Consider the following 21,185-nt stretch of genomic DNA (forward strand, 5'->3'; position numbering starts at 1 on the left):
GGAATTTATTCCATTCGTGGACTTTCGATGACCAAATTCGCCAGTACATCCGAAAGCCATGGAAACAGCATATAACCCACAAACAGTTTCTTTGCTATGGTCAGTCTATGTTTTATAACCTCTTCATTATGGCTGTCGTCAGTTGCGTTGTTTCCAAAACAGCAGAATTTGAAAATTCGATTTTGTAATCAAATTACTTCAGCATTTCGTGATTACTTCCGCTACACTCATTTACCCGTTTTTAATTATTATTGGTGTTTATTTTATAACCTCTTTTCCAAACATCCTCATTTCACAACTCCTTTTTTTTATTTTAGGTACGGTCATTACCGGCTTTCTCTAGTAATCCATCAAGTAAAGTGGGTCTGCAGTCAGACACGACGTATCTGCACAGTGACAATTAACCAGCGGCTGTATTTCAGTCCAAAAGCTTTTATTGTTATTAAAACATGCTACTAGTTTCGACACCAAACTGTGTCATCTTCTGGTTCCAAGCTAACCTGCCATCCACAACCGTTTTCATGTGCAATGAAGAGAATCGTATGCAGCAGCCCAGAATTAACTGGATTCTGTACCTTACATGGCAATAACAAGCCCTGCTTTGTTAGACGATATTTTCTAACGTAGATATTAACTATTAATCGCTATACAAGATATTTATGACAGTTATGTTTTGTCTATGATTTCTGAAAAGAGGAATTCGTTTGTTCTTCTGTTCTATAAATTAATAAGGCTAGACACAGACGAATTAAAACTTCATTGACTTTCAATGGTTCCAGAGTGAGAATATTTGGGTGGGGCGACGAAATACATGATTTCTGAGATGAAATATTGGATTGCTTTGATTATATGATTCGTCTGGAATCTGAAGTCGTTATTAGGAAAGCACAGTCGCATCTGAAAAAAATGTGTGCGAGCATTCAGCCAGTCGATAGCAAGTGCCCACATTTGGGGTACGGATGTGTTTACTTCTCCACGTCCTACTGGGAATAGCTATTAGCGTCCTTCTTTCACAATGATCACAGCGGCCACTCTTTGCATTATAGACTGTGAAAGTTGACATAAGCGTTTGGAGGCCATATTGGCTCGAGGTAGCTCATCAGTCGTTCTCATAGACAGTGGGAAGGCAGTAGAAGGGGTCCACATATTTTACTCAGCAGTTTATCAATCCACATGCAGTAACATTGTGATCATGTAATCTTGACCACCTGCTAAATGCTCTCATGGAGAAGGCAAGGTCTGTAGACATCACAAAGAAATGTACGATTAGGGTTCTGCATCATGTCAAGAAAGTCTATAGAGGCGAAGGACATTTCCGGATTGGCGAAGGATAAATCAGAAAATCGACCGTAACTTTTAACGCGTAGCTTTCCTGCGTTTGTCTTAAGTAAATTAGGAAAACCACGTAAAGCCTAATTGGGTACCCGAACCCCAATTCGCATATGTGCTAGTATGCTGGGCCATCTCGGGCGGTGGGACATCGCAGTCACATCATGCAGCTGAAAGACAGCAGCTTGGGTAGTAAGTTGCTCATGATTGTCAAATGTTCGCTAGTAAAGCTATAAGTTAGGAAGAGCATCAGTGAAAGTAACGGAGAGTATGTTGCGCTCAACAGCGTTTTTATTAGGGTTGTAGAAAGAACTGTATCGACACTGAAAAACGAATCATAGCTACACTGACAGAGCTGTCCCACCCGCTTACAGACTGAATCGTCTGTGTTGGAAGCGGAACGCGAATATTGTTCCTCTCCAGTGTCAGAATCCACCCGTCGTATGGAAAGCGCTTACGAAAACGCTTTCCCATGTTAGCGGATTGTGTTTCTTGGGAAATCTGCGCTTGTTAAAGTGGGAATAGAGAAAGCAGTAGCAGAAAATTAAAGCAGTTATCTGGCAAGACTAGCTGAATAAATTGTGGAACTACTCGAAAATGTGATAATCAAGAAAAACATTTAAGAACTGCGGTTCTGTTGTTCACCAGCGCAGCCACCTGCACCAATACCAGATTCTGAAGAGTGAGACTTCCCTTTCACAAGTCACGGAAACTCTTCTGGTTATGAAATCTACAATTACAATGGCTTCACATTGGTCAATGGTTCGATGTTTTTGTTTATGCGTCGTATTACTGCACAACATCTTATAAGTACTATACTCTAGTAATACTAAAGTTCTATGTGAAATTCTTGCTTGGTTTTCGAGAAATTATTATGACGGCAGAAGAATTAAAATGTGTGGATAGCTAAAGAAACATTGCACTTGCTGTTTGCAACGGGGATGGGCGAATGGATTGACTCTCACGTTCCCCCCATTTAAACAACACCGGCGCTGTGCGAAATGCGATGGTACACGTACTGCGGCACGTCCACATGTACTAGCGACCATCTAGTAGCTGTCATCCACTCTGGTGGAGGAATGAAACGCCCCACCACGTGAACTTCATACCGGCTTTGTGACCACTATGGGAGCACGTCGCTGAGTATACAACGGACCATCATAAATGCTGGTGACTGTCTTTGAATAACAGTATTACTTAAAGTAAATATTTTTTTAGTCACATTCTGCATTAACTGCAGTAGCTCTTTCTTTGCTTGCATGCTCTAAGTTTCATCGATCTTTGTTACTTGGCACTGACACATCATGGGAAATTTTTTTCCCCCTTAAGTTTAGCACACCAATGTAGTTTGTTCAGGTAACACGTGGCACTGAGCCAGATTTGAATCGACTCTTACGTCTGCTAGACAGGACAGCTCGTGTACAATTTTCAACCAGTTTTCCACACTAGTATCGGCCAATACAATGCTATTTCTCCTTTATTTCTCCTTGTTTGCTGAAGTGAAAACCAAAACAAAAATCAAGAAACGAAATTAAAGCACCTACAGCCACTAACGAAAATTCACCAGATTTACAGATAGCACACGAAACTTATGTGTGTAACTCCCAACTTATTAAAATGTAATTGCACCAGTGTGTCTTTCTCGACATAATAAATTAGGCTTGAGCAAGTAATGCAGTGACAACATTGCCTGAATATCTTGACACTTTTTAGACCAGTCTTTACAAAAGTTTTTCCAAAACACAATATCCTCTGCATCTGCATGTCTGTGTTGTGCTAGTTATTTCCAGACTGCTCAGCAGCGTGACCAGCACCCAACTCTCTCACTTACTTCTCTCTGAATGCTCCACTGGCAACGACTATGCTAGTAAAAACCAAAGATCACATTGCTCGTTCTCTGAACCTCTGTGGCGCAACACATCGACTGTTGAAGACTTCTGATTGAAAAATAACCGGTGTACAGATATCAATTATGAGACATCGAATGAAAAGAGAACTCACATCACTTTCATTGAATACCAAAATTGAACTAGAAACTTTCCAACATGAGGTGCAGAAGTCCAACGGAAATACTGGGAAATCTGACCTGGCAAAAGTTTGACGAGAGACGTCAAGAATTACAGGAAATTGCACTAACAGTATTTCAAGAAATAGTATGGAGGAATCTACGAGGATAATCCCAATAGTAAGGTCTCCTATTTTTTTTATAAGTACAGAACTCTGTTTGGCAGTTGGTCACACTGTTATGAAGAGTGCTTCACGCGCTGTGTGTAAACATGCGCACGCCGCGCTGAGGCGCTCAGTCTTGACTTGGCAGCCGTTGAATATGGAGCTCCCGTTGGATGTTACCACCAAGTGAGAATTGCGCACAGTTATTCGGTTTTTGAACGCAAAGGGCACTGCGCTGATTGAAATCCATCGTCAATTGACGGAAGTGTGTGGTGAGTCGTGCATGGATGTCAAAAATGTTCGTAAGTGGTGTAGAGAGTTTACAGCTGGTCGGACCGAAATTCACGACGAACAAAGGAGCGTGAGACCGTCAGTTTCTGAGGAGACAGTATTGAAGGTTGAGCAAAGCATCCGTGAAGAGCGGCGCATCACCCTGAATGATCTCTGCACGTTGGTTCCTGAGGTTTTCGAAGCACCGCTCACAGAATTTTAACGGAAACATTGAACTACCGGAAGGTGTGCGCAAGATGGGTGCCATGAATGCTGACTGAGGACCACATGCGGCAACGAGTTGATGCTTCCCCCGCATTTCTTCACCGCCTTGCAGCCAAACAGGACAACTTTCTGGACTCAATTGTCACGGGTGACCAAACCTGGGCATACCACTCTACACCTGAGACCAAGCAACAATCACGCCAGTCGCGGCATCCTTCTTCGCCAAAGCCGCCGAAATTCAAACAAACACAGACTGCCGGTAAAGTCATGACAACCGTTTTTGGGGATCGGAAAGGGGGTATTGTTGGTCGACTTTACGCCCACTGGGACCACAATTAACGCTGACAGGTACTGTGAGACTCCGAAAAAACTCAAACGGGCAATTCAGAAACGGAGAAGAGGAATGTTGAGCAGGGCGTACACATTCTCCATGACAACGGTCGCCAACACATCGCTCGGCAAACCGTTGCTCTCCTGCAACAGTTTCAGTGGAACATAATCACCCACCCATCGTATAGCCCTGACTTGGCGCCCAGTGACTATCACCTGTTCCCTAAGTTAAAAGAACATTTCGCCGGAAAGCGATTCAGCTCCGACGACGAGGTGAAGGAAGAGGTTCATAAATTTCTGAACAGCATGTTGATGAGCTGGTATGACATGGGCACGTCAAAACTGCCACAGCGTCCACAAAAATGCATCGGCAGAATGGTGATTAAGTCGAAAAATAGTTAAATGTTCAAGCTGTAAATTGATGTAAATCATTGTAGAAATAAACAGGTCTATGTGCTTGTAAAAAAAATAGGAGACCTTACTTTTGGGATTACCCTCGTAGAAATATACTACAGAACTGATATTGAAAACTGAAAGAATTTTCTACAGCGTTCAGTCCTGTTTCCACGGAAACTTTAGATTACTGCATGCTTAGAGGAATTTCAGCTGTTTCCTTTTGCGCACTTCATGTGTGTATGGAAGACAGCAGGTCTTACCCTCTGACACGCATTTCGTCGTTTGCAGAGTATGAAAGTAGATGTAAACAACATCTAATAGCCAAGAATCATTAGATACCATAGTATTTGTTACGAATAAATGAAATGGTCATAAACAACATACAATCATACCTGTTTTATAACTGATGTCTCTTATCCATTAACTTTAAACCACACCATGCACAAAGTCATTTCCTTCCTGCTTGTGTGAATGGAACACAACAGATCACACGGTCTGCGATGCAATAATGTCCGTTTGCAAAGTATCGGTATGAACGCAGGTGTAAACGACATGTAATAGCCAAAAATCATCAGGTACAATGGTCACCTTCGGAAGCTTGCGGTGTCAGCGTGCCTGGATGCCAGCCGAGTGGGTCCAGGTTTGATCTCCCAGCCGGGTCGGAAATTTTCTCCCCTCGGGGTCCGCATGTCGTCATCATCACCTCATCATCAGCGGCACGCAACTCACCTAAATGGCGTGAACTAAAACGTCGAGCTATCAGAGGCGGCAAGTCGCCATATGAAAGAAAGAAATTCAGATAGTATGGTATTTGCTATGAAAAAAATGGTAATGGTCGTACACAATGTACAATTGTATCCGCGTTGCAACTGATACCTTTTATACAGTTACCACTCATAATACCTGCTGGGTTTTGCTTTGTTCCGAAAGAAGCTACAGCTGTTTGGATGACGAAGGCCTAACGCTCTTTAGTCCCTGTCATTTCAATTTGCACGGCCCTTCAAGCTTTGTCAATTTTTTTATGTAGCTGCCGCGGGACAGAAAATGTCATCATTGCTGTCCCTCGCAGAGCTACTTTAATAGCTGTATTACGACAGACAACAACCGATACAACAGGGAAAAACTATACGCAAGCACGCCAGAAAAACCCGCGAGCCTAACGCCGCTGGTCACCCGGCGAGTTGCTGCTTCAGCCGCCAGGTGTCTCTGGCATCTCGTCGGCAGCTGCTGGCGCGACAGCGGCGTGGCCAGCCGGCCAGTGCGAACTAACCTCCTGCCGGCGGTCTGCGACCGGAGGACCCAGCCAACCTGCGGGTGCGCGGCGCCACGCTTTGAAACCTGCGTGCCCCGGCCCGAGGTAGGTCACCAGCGAATCTTAAAAGTAACAACCAAGCGTACAGATAACTTCACGGTTAAGTATGTGACTGAATCATTTTAGCACCTAGCCATTAAATAGTTCGAAGTAAACTGTGTGATGTACACTCGTAGAAATATTTCGTGAATTTTCTCCGGGTGACTGAGGCGCTCTAAGTTATTATTATATTATCTTAAGATTGAACACCGTAATAGTGATGAGATCCATTTTTAAATTTATTTGGTTACTGAAGGTCTTATTTTAAAATTATACGAATTCTTATTTTTATTTGATTTCACAGTCTAATATGAGTCCTGTCTATTACTCACTAAATTAATTTCGCACTTATAATGGATCATAATATCATTTTAAAACTAACTTTTATTATTTAAGAAATTTTACAACAATTTCACAAAATGAAACTCAATGATCATGCACCAGTATTGTGTTATTGAAACCCTCCTTTATTATTATTATTATTGGAGTACAAACATATTTTAGTTGTTATATGAACACATTTATAGCAAATATAAAACTGAGTATAAAATAGTGTCACATTAATCTACTCAGGAGCAAAAGAGGATAATACCAGATTATATGAACAAATAAACGCTTTATTCATTTAATTTTCTTGCTTATTACAGGTCACGTAACATATTTAATATTTTGAAAGCAGTAATACGTTGAGGTAGTGAAGACTTCTGGTCTTTGATTTTGGGGAAGCTAAAGTATTAGTCTTTGGCTAGGTTTGACCTTTTTGGTGTCTGTATGCTGTTGTAACACGTCAGTTCGCAGCTGCAAGCTTACCTCGTCCGTGTGACTGCGCCCGGGGCCTTTCATTTGCATCTTTTAGCCGTCCACGTTACGTTCTTAGCACGATTTGCAGATGTGTTTATGTCAACGTTTTCGTCGCCCAGAGCTAAACTGTCGCCCTCCAGCATCTTGGAGAAAAAAAGAAATAAAAGGAACATCTACCGTCGGTCACCAAGGTTCACTAATGAAAACACTGCGACAACAACCATAGTGCTCCAAAATCAATAGCAATCACACTGAAACTGAGCATTCAAGTATGTTAATTTAAACTTGGCTTAGCTAACTCAGAATCAAAATATTTCCACTGTTACTGTTAGTATGATGCGACGAGACACCTGTGCCAGTAGGCCCTGGAAATGCAACATTTTTCTTTGCATACGTATGTTACAACAGTCAATATTTCTATGACTAACCTCTTTCTTCCCTAAAGCATCGGCGAGCTGTAGGACAAAGACTTTAAGCTGTACGAACGGAACATAAAATGGCTTACCACTTTTCCCATATATATGTGTATATCAACTACAAGTAAAGAGACCTTGTTTAGATTTTTTACAGCAAAAAAGTATTCCAATTTGCATAACAGGCAATAAAACTTAACAATTCAGTACAAAAATCCGATTTTATGCCTTGGATGGCTGGAACTAGAACTGAAATCCAGTTCTCACGGGTATGATCTATTGTCTTACCCATTGCTCCATCTCGGTGACGTAACAGACGGAATACTAGGATGATCTTATTCAAGGACCCGTCTGAGCATTTGCCTGGGCTGAGTAACTGCGGGAGGCATAATCTACACTGCTGGAAGATTTCATGTTCCTCAATGGTAAACGAAAAATGAGGGCTTCGCATGTCTCAGAAATAGAGTTGGTATGTCTATACGAATCAACCCTATCGAGAAAAGAGATGACTGCAATTTCAAGTGAAAATATGTTACAAGAATAACCTTTGAGCTTCGATTATAAGTAACTCAACAGAGCAAGTAGACTATTAGGATTGTCAGCAAATTACGTCATGCATTTAGTCCTTTATGAGAATAAGACTGAGTAAATTAGGAAGTACTTTGGTTTTGACTGAGAGAGAAGATTTGGTATCAGGTAGTTGTAAAAAAGAAAAAAAAATACTTTTACCATCCAATCAAATATGTAGCTTCGAAAGGCATGCTACACATTATCCAAAAAGATCTGTAAACATCTAAGCCGTTTTTAGCAAACGTCCATTATTTCAGTTTGTCATAGGTGATTGGGCAAGAAACTAAATGTTAAGAAGTTTACATAGTTGAAAATGGGCTTATAAATCTAAACCTAATAATAAAGTTGTAAAACAAAGCAAAAAAGCATTTCGCATAGTCGGTACCACACATGTCATACTTATTTATTTTTTGAGTTTTAGTACTTGCAGGACAGGAAAAATGTAGTACTTGCTACGAATTTATCCACTTTGTTGTAAAGGATTAGTGTGGTAAAGGGAAAAGGAATAGTAAGACAACTTTAGGAGAAGGTATTGATTAGGCTACGGAATCATAGTAACTACTTCAACTACTTCTCTGCCTCCATTACTGATTATAAAACTTAGTGTTTTTACCACTGCCTCTTTTCTCCCCTCGTCTCTCTCACTCTACCATCCACCCTTCCCCTCCACCTCCCCCCTTTCTCTCTCTCTCTCTCTCTCTCTCTCTCTCTCTCTCTCTCTCTCTCTCTCTCTCCCTCCCACTCTCTCTCTCTCCCTCTTTCTCTCTCCTGCATCCCAGTAGTTATGTCTGTTCTTGTGATCCTGTATACATCTCGGGAGATGATAGAACAATAAAGTTGACTTCGACAGATGGGTTGATTTACAACATTGCCATCAGTAAGAATTTATACTTTCTTTATCTGTAATCTAAAAAAATAGTTCAAATGGTTCTGAGCACTATGGGACTTAACATCTTAGGTCATCAGTCCCCTAGAACTTAGAACTACTTAAACCTAACTAACCTAAGCTCATCACACACATCCATGGCCGAGGTAGGATTCAAACCTGCAACCGTAGCAGTCCCGCGGTTCCGGACTGCAGCGCCTAGAACCGCACCGCCACCGCGGCCGGCATCCGTAATCTCCCTGCAGTTTTAGTTCGTAAATAATTTCTTGAGTACAACTTATGGTATAATATTTAGCTCCAACGCAGTAAAAAAGGGGCTTATTCGATCAGTTCTCAATGAAACGTCGGAAACCCGTTATCTATTCGCCAAAGTCTTGAAAGAGTTGCACGTGTAACGTGTTCGATTTCATGTGACTTTGTTGTCAAGACTGCTTCGATCCAATAGTTCGCAATTCCATATTACCTAGTAAAATAAATTCTTGTAGCCCTTAGGTTTCGTTCTGAAGATGAAAGATTCGCCCATCAGTTTGTATTTGAGTGCCAGGAGGTGTATTTGTTGATCATATTTTTCTAAAATATGAAACATTGCTGTTCCCATTTAAAATAAAAAAGAGGAAAATGTTTCACTTATCTTCGAATATTGCGAGGTTCTGTAAGAAGGTCCAAATAGAAGGGACTCCCAGCCTTAAATTCCGGTGTGCTGTACGTGACCGGCACAATGAACAAGTTTCCTCTTCTGCGGAGAACTACCGTCATTGTGTGTCACATTCAGGGGGACGGCAGTTCAGATCACAGAGCGGCCACCCTGACTTGTTTTCTGTCGTTTCGTTTCCCCAGATGACGTAAGGGAAATGTCGGGATTATAGCTTTGGACCGGACACGGCTGATTAACTTTTTCATCCTACACCAACCTAAAACTCCATCTGTAATGATTTCGTTGTCAATGAGCCGCAAAACTCTTATGCTCCTAGGTAGGTGCAGTGCGATTGGGCAATTACTACACACTTGGTCAGCTTTATCTACTTCTCAGTAATTACACATCAGTCTTCGAACAGAACATTCCTATAAGAACATGACGCTTGAGTTACATTCTGAATTCATTTCTCCAAACTCATATAGGAAGGAGGGCAAGTTCTTATGTGGTAAAAGTACTCGACCAGAATGACTTGCCCAATTACGTCTGAGATGCAGCTATTTCCCCAGTTCCAAAGTTAACAAATTTCTTCATCTCTCGTCTTTATTTCTCACTGAGCCCTCACGCACCATAATATTATGCCGACTTTGCTAGTGGAAGTCTTAGCTGTAACTCCAGTACTTCTTCGTATTTCCTTTCCTTTTTTGTCTCTTTTCCCTTCCTTGATGTTTGCATGCTTTAATTTTTCCTGGTGATTGGTATAACGTACATTTAGCCTCATACTGCTCAATGCTTGCGAGACAGAGAGGTAAGCCACGCCCGGTTGGAATCCAAGGAATGGATTAATATCCACTGAAGACATAAAGTCTGTAAATGAGTCCGTGATCGTGTTATGGTACTTTATTTGTAAATCATCGGTTTCGTCCACTGTCATCTTTAAATCTGCTGCAAATAGAAAACTGGTGGTGTAACCAACTAAGTTTAGTTAAATGAAGAAAAATCTACAACAGGCCAGGTGGGGATTTTGCTTCAGCTAATTAAACTTCATTCGTCACACCACTGTTTTTCTGTTTGTAAGACATCTGAAAATGGGAATGGAAGAAAACAGTAATTGTGAATTGTGCGATTTAGATGATTAAGACGAGTCTTTTCCAATAAAGGATTAATATCCGTTGGTCTGGAACAGTCACCAGCCTGTGTGTGGATCTAAGGCGGTTTCCCGAGTTCATCTATGTACTGTTTATTCGAAACGCTCTTTTTTTTCCTACCGTCTTCTGTAGAAAAGCGGGTTTGTAGCTAAGTTCAACTTATAAGCTGACTCCAGTAGAGAAACAGTCCTAAATGGTACCATCCGACGCACATCACAACGCAACCATTCCTTCGGGTAACTGACGACTAGAGCGACATAAGGGGCATTGCCTACAGAATTAAAATAGACTGATCGAAAAGCAGTGGATGAGTGGCTTCCCATTATTATAAATCGCTGAAACTGTCGGGGCTAACTCTGACGAAAATGCCTCAAAATAGTCTCTGCGGTATCAAATGACTGCGTACTTTAATGCAAAGGTAAAATTGTAAAGTCCGTGGTACAATCCCTTGACAGGATTATTGATCTGTCTATAAATAAGGTACAATTTCTTCCCCACGGCACTGGGAGGTTTGCGGGCGGCGAACCCAGCGCCACGGCCACCTTCTACCCCAGGGAAAGACCCCCGGTACTCGTTCGAGTGGACCTGTGGCCGTCTTGGAGGGACTGCAACGGGGAAACCACCCCGCCCGTATCCCTAGATTTAACTCGCTATCTCTAAGACGGAGTCCAGTACTCTATCACGCCCATGCTCTAAAGTACTGCTATTAATAGTTACCAAAAGGTACGCAGGAAAACTGAAATGATTCTCTCTTATTCTACGTAACAGAATACCCAAATCTGGCGAGGGAATATAATCGAATAAACATAAAGAATGAGACGTAAGGGATCTGACGACATCCGAAGTTATGTGTAGTAGAAAGTTACTGCGTTGCCCCAGACTTAATAGTTACGCGGCCTTACAGCGAGAGACGGAATATCGGAATATCGGATACAGTTCGAGTGGGTTGTTTAGAAACTCACACGGTCCTGGCGGCTGAGTCACGAGTGGTGTTCCCAGGTTGTCTGTGGGCCCAGTCGCTGCCCTAGGCGCCGCCGCGCCCTTATGACCTACAAAGGAGGACCGGTCCGCGCACATCCAGCCGCCGGCAAGCCAAAGGTAAGCAGAAAGTAAAAGTCTCCAAGGACGGGAGGTGGCCTACTGCTGCTGCTGCTGCTGCTGCTGCTGCTGCCGCCCCAACATCTAGCAGACTCGCTGCCGCTTGCGTAACTGCAAATAACTGCCCGGCATGTGAAAGATAGAGAGAGCGAGAGCGAGAGACAGGTACCCGAAGGCGAAGGCTTAACAACGTTATAGCACACCGGACACCGTAGCGTACGTACAAGGTGTGGCTGCAAAATAACGTGTCTATTGCTGTGAAACATTTCGTGTATATGTACTGACGAGTTGCAGTCAAGTCTTCGAAGGAAGTACTTGGGAATTCACGACAGCCAGAAGCAGATGTCCGCTGTATGTCAACATCGACAACTTTTGAGAAGCACATAAGGGGCATGAAGGTGGCATATTCAATTTCCGAAACTTATAGCGAAAATAAAATAACTTCTCAATTTGCACTGATGTTTGGCTTATTTCCTTGTTAAATATCAAGCTAGTAACATTGATTAATAATTTGACCTTCTGGAACCCAGTGAAGATACACGTTTCCATGAATATAAAAAGAAACAAACCACGAATATTTAAAAAAAAGTCATCGTCGCTTTGAATCTTGATTTGCTCATTCGAACTTCTTCCGCCCTCGGTAAAATTGGGCCTTTCGATGCGGGTCATAAGTTAGAAACAAAGAAAGACTCGTCATATGATATCACTCTTTCCGAGAAATTAGGTTCATTTTGAGTGGTATCCAAAGTGTCACCACGAACACTTTGACTACCTTCTGTTTCTTCGATCGCGAGGATCTTCAATAAGAGTTCCGGACACACTTTTCTCATATTAAACTGACTATTCAAAATTTCCTTAGGTGTTCTTTCTCAATGCTACACTTTCAGCAATCGATTGAGTACCAAACAGATGCTCAGATCGAATCACATTACCGAGGTTTTCGATATTTTCATCTGTTATTATTGTTGAAGGACGTCCCGGCCGTGAGTCATCTTCAACGTCTTCTCGGCCATCTTTCGAATGCTTGAACCACTCAAAAACTCGCTTACGTGATAAAAAAAGTCTTCGCTATACACTTCTTCTGTAAAGTTTAGGTTTCGGTAGGATTCTTCAAGTTTGATGTGAAACTTCACGACAGTTCGTTGCTCTATTATTAAGCTTATTACTTTTGCGGCAAAACAAAATAACAGCTCTTATACAAATTAAGATAATGGCCATACTAAATTGCTTAAGACACCATAGATGCCTCATTCGACTGAGAAGTGTTTACGATTCAGAGCTATTGGTCGCTCGTCTATGGCGCATGCGTCCTTGCTCGGTGACAGCAATTCCAGTTGCTTTATAGCCACCTAGCTTACGTTTACTTTACTTTACGCGATCAGGCCCAGAGGACCGCGTGCTCGTACAAGGTCCTCCTCCACTGGGTTCTGTTTTATAGCCAGCTCTCGTATTATGGTGTGAGGAAGAGTTGCTACATTTATGGCTTTTCCCCTGACTTTATTTATTTAAATCGTTCCATAGGACCAAGCAAATCAAAGGTACTTCTTTATGGAAGGATTTAGTGCATAGATTACGGATTGCCAATTACAAGATTTTTTTAAAAAATAAGTAAACAAGTATTAACAAAATAGGTGTGTGCAACAAGGAAACCTTCCAAATTGTAATTGAATTCTTGTGGTATATCACTCAGGTTTTTTTTTTTTTTTTTAGTTCTGCCTGAAGCCTATTGAAAATAAACCTGCTGAACAGTGCACAGAAGCATGCGTAGACCTCGGGCATATCGTTTCTCCGTCTAGTGCTCACTGAATGAATGTTGCAGGTTCTTCAGAATGAATGAATATTCTTAACCACAAATCCTATGTTGGATTATCTGTACATGCATGTCAGAGTTAGAATTCTGAGGCGAACTGACACAGCAAATCAGTCTGAACACCGTCTTTGTGTTAAGAACGCTTTTCGTGAGTGGAGACACCTGCTCCAAAACATAAAACCTTACAAGGTAACTGAGTGAAAATAGGCAAAATAAACTTCTACAGGGACAGTGAAGGTAGCAGCATTCACTTCTGCACAAGATCGTGATCGGGGTACTTCGATGAAAGCCTCCCATCTGCTCTCAGTCCACACGTCGCCCGATGCAGTTTGCAATACCACTGTACTTTCTTAACATATTATTGAAACATTTGAGGATCGTCAGGCTTTTCATAACACTAACAAAATTTTACTGATGACATCAACATTACAGAAAAACAAAATTACATATACTAGCACTGTGTCCCCTCAGGTCATCTAAAAAGTAAAAGTTGCAAAGCCATTTGAAATAATTCTCCATGTAACCCAACCGTTCATTGATAATCATTAATTGTGAACCAGTGAACTGATCTTGGAGATTAAAATAAAAGGCAATCGATACTTGACTACAAAATACTTCTTACTTGGTTGCAGCACAACTTCAGCTTCTTAAAAATTATTGCTATACACTCACGATATTTATCTACATATTTATTAGGCTTCTTCAGTATTAATTTATCATTAGCAGGGGCCTAAATTTTGTTAAAAATGCTATATATATAACCACGTTTTAAATATTGTAATTACTTGTTTCTACTTTTTTATATCCACACTCTCATCTCAGTTTCTGTACTTTGGGTAAATTAAGAATCGATATTCTTTTCATCTTTTCCTACAGAGAATTGCACTAGTCATTATGTGCGATGGGGAGAATGGCGAGCCCTCAGCTGGAATCCGCTTAATGCGACGCCACTTTCTGTTTTCGGCCCATTACACAGACTGCGCCTCTATAAGATTTTAAGCCTCACTATTAAAGGAGAAACTCAGTATTGCGTCAAAGATTTGAGCATTCAGTTTTAGGTTTCCTGTGCTTACCCTAAATGCCGGAAGTTTCCTTTGAAACGGACACAATCAATTTGCTTACCCTACCTCCACCAGCCTGAGCCTGTACACTGTCTCTAATGATCTCGTTATCGACGGAACGTTCAATTCTAATCTTCCTTCATTGCATCACAAACGATATGTTGATACAATAGGTGTCCGGATGGGTTGATAATAAAACCAAAATAGCACACACATTCCAATTATTTTTTTTTTTTAGCTTTCATTATTGAAATGAACAGTTAAGCGGATGCTATACAAAAGAAGAAAATAATACAAGTATATACCAGAAAGCTAACGTTGATGTCTCGAGATAAGGTTATTTAAATGTGACTGCGATATTCCAGAGCCTATGTTGTTCAGAAGTACGATGCAGTATTCCTCTGGACATGCGTACAAGTCCGAAGGAACAGGGATGCAGTGACTACAGTTGTTAAGAAATGCATTAAACGTGTTCGCAGTTGTGAATATAGACAACAGTGAGCTGTATAATGGAATGACGACAACGACGGTTTGTGCCCGTCTGGAACTCGAGCCCGGATTTCCCATTTATCGGGAGTGGTCGCCTTTCCAGTAGGCTATAAGAGCACGTTTCGTGGCCAGACTCCAAAGTTCCATATGTCGTGAACGATGTGTGCACAATCTCCACTAGTACACCCATTACATATATCCCCGTACACGGTAGACATTTTAATTGAAATACGATATTGCAGTGCTTTTGTTGTTCAGAAGTATTGTGCAATGTTCCTCGTGGCGACTACAACTGTTATGAAGTACATGAAACGTATTCGCAGTTGCACCGTACTTCTGAACAACACAAACAGTGCGATACCGTATTTATCTGCCGACACTGAGCAAGCAACTTTCAATTAAAACGTTTCCCTTGTACATGGACATACACAATGGATGTACGAGTGCAGGTTGTAAACACATGCTGGCAACATACAGAAGTTTGGGTAAGGCTGTGAAACGTGCTCGGGTAGCCTAATGGTGAGGCTAATAAGCTTGAAGTCCCGGTTCGTGTCCTGGTCTGGCACAAATTTTTGTTGTCTTCGTTTCATTATAAATATGATGGTTGCACATATTCGCAACTGCAAATACACTTCATGTATTATTTAAATGTTGCTTGGCGTGGATAACAAAAAAAAAACTGAAGTTAAAAGCCTCTCGCCTTCAACAAGTTCGTGTGACTTTTTAACTCTGTGTCAACAGTATTGTGGTGATGTGGATCTTACAGGTTCTCTTCTCCCTTCGGAGAATTTTCTTTAGGTTTGATTGGTGTTTTATTTCTCCGAAAATGGGTATGAAATTAATTCCTTTCAGCCTCATCGGAAGCTGACAGATTTGGAATAGAGGTAATCACATTTACCAACTCACGTAACTAGATTTCTAAGTATGGCATTCACCCTTTACTTAAGGCAATTTTAATGAAAAACTTGTCTGGTAATTTGACTTTTATGGGTTCCAAGGTAACATCAGATCTATCCTAAAGGTCTGTGATTTGCTAACCACGTAAAGTTGTGCATCTGATTTGTCAAAAGATTTCAGGAAATGAAACAAAGTCTTGATGTGCTAATTTGCCCACAATGTTTTCTCCACTCTCATGCTTTCTTGTTTGCAGATGCATTTATCTTTTTTTAAAAAATACTGAACAAGCCTCCTGTGGTGTACAAACTGATAATCAAGTCTCTCATGCTAAAAGCCATGATGCAGAGGCACAAATACGTCTGAGGTGGAGGTCGCTTCGGGTCACGAACTATCTGTAGTGCTATCAGGTACGACTTCCACTTACGTACCCCACAGGTACAACGGCGAGCGGCACTGCCTCCTCCTCGAGGCGAATTCTAGCGATCGTAATCAGCTTCGTGAATGTTAAGGAGCTCTGGCCTTCTGGCAGGTAAACAAAGAGTTTGGCAACGTGCTTCTAGAAAGTGTGACAACTACGGCGCCGACAGGTTTACTGAAGACGTCTCTTGCATAAACAGGTCTCTCAACTGGAATCCGCTTAAGTGAATCACCACTTTCTTCTTTTGACCAGTTACACAGACTGCGCCCCTGTAAGATTTCAAGCATGAAGTTAAATAAAAGAAACGTCAGTATTTCTTCTAGTAAAATGGCTATGATTAATCGTGTTAAGAAGTCACTGTTCCCTCACAGGTAGAAGAACACAAGGGAGTGTGACTGAAATTAATGGTAGTTCTGAAAATCTTACATTAAGACACGCCTCCTTCTGCTTCCATATTCAGGACAGATAAGGTTCTGCGTTATGTTTCTAGTACTGGTTATTATGTAGTTTCGATGTAGAACATGTGTGTGACATGTGGTATGTTCACAAACCTGTAATCGAGGTTTGGAATATTCGGTAAATACGGAGGTTAACGATCCGGTTTTAAAGAATTTACACGTTGTTAACTGGAGACCGCATCAGTTATGTGGTGCCGCTGATATTTTATAACGTTTCGTTTTTGTTGTTACTACAAACATCCGTAGTAAACAGAGCGTAATCTGATTTACTATTTATTCATTGTTGTTGTTGTTGTCTTCAGTCCTGAGACTGGTTTAATGCTTCTCTCCATGCTACTCTATCCTGTGCAAGCTTCTTCATCTCCCAGTACTTACTGCAACCTACATCCTTCTGAGTCTGCTTAGTGATTTATTCGTTCACCTGCGAATTAAAAATCCAGCAAGTAGATATTGTAGTACAGGAAAAAGATTAAAAAAATGATAACAACAAACGTGTCTGTGACACATTACTGAATAAATGTTTCGTTCTGTGCGTTCTACGTGCATAATCGACCTGAAAAGCCAAGAAATTGGATCTCCAAGAGCTGACTTTGGTTTCCGAGATTGTGCTAATATGCTGCTGTAGCGGAAACCATAGGTATCAGTTAAAGACACCAGTACCTCTGCTGGGAGCTAGACAATACGTGCTTTATGGGACTCAGCTTCTGCACACAATGGACATAACCGATTTGCATTTTTCAAACCAATTTTGCGTTTTTGTTTTGCGCCATATTTCGTTACATTTATGGATAACTACTGCAACTATTAAGTGTGTAGTTTATATCTAGCGTACTGTGTACACACCTTGAATGAAGATGCAGACAAGCCTGACTTACCGTTAGAAATTTGTGCCTGAAGGGAATAAAAAAATACCAAAACAAAGTCCTATGCACAATCTCCAAATATGTTTATGAGACCATACAAATACAGGATATTTTATTACACATTCACTTTCACACAAAATTTAATTGATAGCCGTGTATAACATAAATCTTTGATAATCAAAATGATGTACGGATTAAGACATTCAGTACATTCTGCAGAGCTGATAAATAAAAATTCAGGAGCTTGCGAACTTCCTTTCTCTTTATGATTCAAATTTTCAAAATCTTCAAAAACTTTATTTTTGTGTCCTATGTAAAATTAGCAAATTTTCAGTGATGTCACCAATACACTACCTACTTCGTGATTTTGTTTCTCTTCCATGCGTTGTCCACTCTCATCGAGTTTATGAATTTGATTTAAAAATATTTTTTTAACCCCGTTTATTTCACGTGCTTCCTGTAGTTACATATCGTCAGTCGAACTGAGTCATTGTTTGATTGTATGTGAGCTAATTGTAACTCACCCATCTCACCTCTGGTTTAGCAATGAGTATGCAAACGTTATATGACATTCATGTCGCCAGATCTTCGATACTAAACGTCCAACAACACCATCTTTGAAGCAACCAGTGTAACGCAATGACGCGTATTACGCATTCACATATTTCGTCTGAAGGTACAAAAATGCAAATATATTTCTCCTCCTTAGATCAGCTGTTAGCAGGTCTGTATTGAGTTTCAACTCCTGTTCTGACAAGGAGTATTTCATCGCAGGAGCGGTTTGCTCAACAAAGTTAACTTAGTTCATTGGTAGAGGCCCTGGTTTCGAAAGCCAATATTAAAACGCTGCACTTCGCGCTATACATGGTAGTTTTGTGATACAAGTCAGTAAATAAAAATTGTTTAGTGGAATAGAAGTACTTGCCCGGAAAAAACTTCTTCATGTAACATTCATATTTAGTTTTGCTATCTCTCAAGCTTTTAATGTCATTATCTTAATGGCTCAACATTTTTTGCAAGGTTATTTGTCACCGCCTTGTGAGCTTAAGTAACTTTTCATGAAAATTAATGATGGTCGGTTTTCATTCTGGTACTATAATGATAGAAGTCGTTACCCTTTGTGAACCATAATGGATTATATGCAACAAATTACGTGAGGGAAAATATGCATTGTGATTCTGTAACGAAAATATATAATCCTCTGATTAGTAGTTTAAGAGGTACTCTAATATGAGACTTTTGTACAATAAAAAGTTTCTTTCTCACTGATGAGTTTCCCCACAATGTGGCTCCCTTTGAAATTACTTAATGTATCCTTCCAAGGCTTACAGTTTTAAAATGAGGCAGAACTGGGCTGTTTAAAGATTTGTAAAATGTGTGTTTCATTCAGTTTCAGTTATCAGTATGTACTCCACTAAACTTGAAGAATTTACCATGATTTAAATTTATGAATTGTGTTGTACTCTTTGAGCAGCAGGAATGAGTAAGCTGTGTTTTATTAAATTTAAGAGGAGGATAATCCGTGGAAATTCAGCCCATAATCCCTCTAAATACGGTGCTTACAATTTGTTTTGTTGCTTCATGTCTACTGGCAATGGTTATAATCCTATGATCTGCAAAAATAATTAATTGATGTATTGATTAGAAGATCATTAATATTTAGTGAGAAACTACAGAGGACCCAATAGGGATCCTTGTGGAACTTCATTTATTTCTTCCTCTTAAGCAAGAAAATATTTCACGTGTACAGTTGATGATTCTGTCAGTGAAGCATGATGTAAGACAAAGCAACCACAAAGCCCCCCCACATCATTGTCCAGTGATGTGTTAAGATGAGAATCAGTCTGGAGTATCGCATTGTCCCATTACCTAGTTTGTAGAATTGCTTGTGTCCCAGTTCACTCACATATCCCAGAATAAACTGGCACCAACTCTGGAAAAGATCAGCAAACCAGAATTTGAAACAAAAATGGGACTGTTTGGGTTTTTCAGAATTTGGCAGGCAAGAATCTACCAATGTAAAAATTTTAACATTTTGCCTTTGGAATAATTTAGGTGACGAAAGTTTTCAAAATACCCCATCAGACAAAAAAAAAAGGCACATGGAAAGGGAGAAGGAAGCGAAATGAAACTTCTTGGGTTCTGATGGTATGTGATGTAGAGTCAGATTTACAAAGAACTTGGAAGTATGAGCCCACTTATCAGCATTACTTTGCAGCTCCTCTCCTCTGGATGCATTCACTTATTCGGTTGGAAAGGGTTTCATAAGGCCATTGTATTCTCTTCTGAGGTAAGGTGAGCCACAGTATTTGCAACTGGACTTGGAAATCCTGGATATTGGCACCAGAACGGAGTCGACATCGACGCTGCTCCCATATATGTCCTAACAGGGACAGATTTGGGGACCTTGCTGCCCACATATGTACCTCAACATCTCCCAGAGAGTTCATAGAGATATGTCATGTGTGGACGAGCATTGTTGTGTTGATAAATCGCATCACGATACTGCCGCATGAGAGATAACACGTGAGGGCGAAGGGCTTTCGTGTGCCGTCAGACTTCTCCCAGTCACTACCAGCAGTAACCTCAAGTCACGTTCGAAGAGTCCCACACCGTGGTGCCAGGTGTAACACTGCTGTGGCTCTCAAAGACATTTGAAGAGCGGGACTGTTCCCAAGTCACCGCCATACTCGCCGACGATAGTCATCTGGGTAAAGGACTCACTGCTGGCCAGCTCTTTCTACTCCTAGTGTGACGGCTTTCACGACCGAATGATGTAGCTGAAGGTAAACCTTTCGGGACTTGAGGTCGTGGTCCAAGATGTTTCGTCCACTCGGCAAGACTCAGCGGAGGAGCGCCTCGGAAGGTGTTCAGTGCAGTCGTGAACGAATCATCAGGAACAGAAGAGTTTCTCGAACCACGACCTCACATCACGAAAAGTATACCAGCAGCTCTTTCTACTACACTGATGCATTTATTAGCAGAACTGACTGATTTGTGTATGTTACTAATAATATCAAATAATTGTGCGCAAATTCAATGTGGTAATGCGATCACTGGAAATAAGTTTTGTGAAATTATTTTTCTATTTCATGATGCATGGCTACAACAGCCTAAGAATTATATATACCTCACTGTATTGAACACATGCATTTTTTGTGGCAAGTTTATTACTACCTTTTAAATGAAAACATGTTTGAGATTGTTTGTAGCTTACTCCTCATTCATGGGGACCATTTTACTTAGGATGTGCGGAAGGCACATTAGCGTATCTGTTGTTCTTTGTGAATATATATTGTGTATCCTTGTTTCTGAAATGTTCTGCATCTTGCAGGATATCCTCATTACGTTTCTACTGGAATGAAAAGTATATCTAACCTACAGTGATCCTACCTTGTGATGGTGAGGTGTGGTCCATAGGAAACATCTCAATGCCCCAGAAATATGACTGTTAGATTCGACCAGCCGGCCATACGAAGATCCACAATGGAACCTCTTTGAAACTCTGTCAGCACCTGCTAACGCTGTCTCTCACATGTATGACATACCCATGATCTTCAGTGATCAGC

General features: G+C 40.9%; 1 protein-coding gene across 4 annotated transcripts in view; it reads left to right on the forward strand.

Annotated features, from left to right (window-relative positions):
- Positions 1–5,980: 5,980 nt before the first annotated feature.
- LOC124789475 overlaps positions 5,981–21,185 on the forward strand; it is a 74,963-nt gene continuing 59,758 nt past the window's right edge. For 2 of the 4 annotated variants that reach the window (XM_047256846.1, XM_047256847.1), the window contains exons 1-2: positions 5,982–6,076; positions 11,522–11,620. The gene's annotated coding sequence lies outside the window, so the exon portion shown is untranslated. Of the gene's footprint in view, positions 6,077–11,521; positions 11,621–21,185 lie in introns of all 4 variants that reach the window. The other 2 variants (XM_047256844.1, XM_047256845.1) reach the window with 2 other exon arrangements.

Source organism: Schistocerca piceifrons, chromosome 3 (genome assembly GCF_021461385.2).
Source record: "Schistocerca piceifrons isolate TAMUIC-IGC-003096 chromosome 3, iqSchPice1.1, whole genome shotgun sequence".
Lineage (NCBI taxonomy): Eukaryota > Metazoa > Arthropoda > Insecta > Orthoptera > Acrididae > Schistocerca > Schistocerca piceifrons.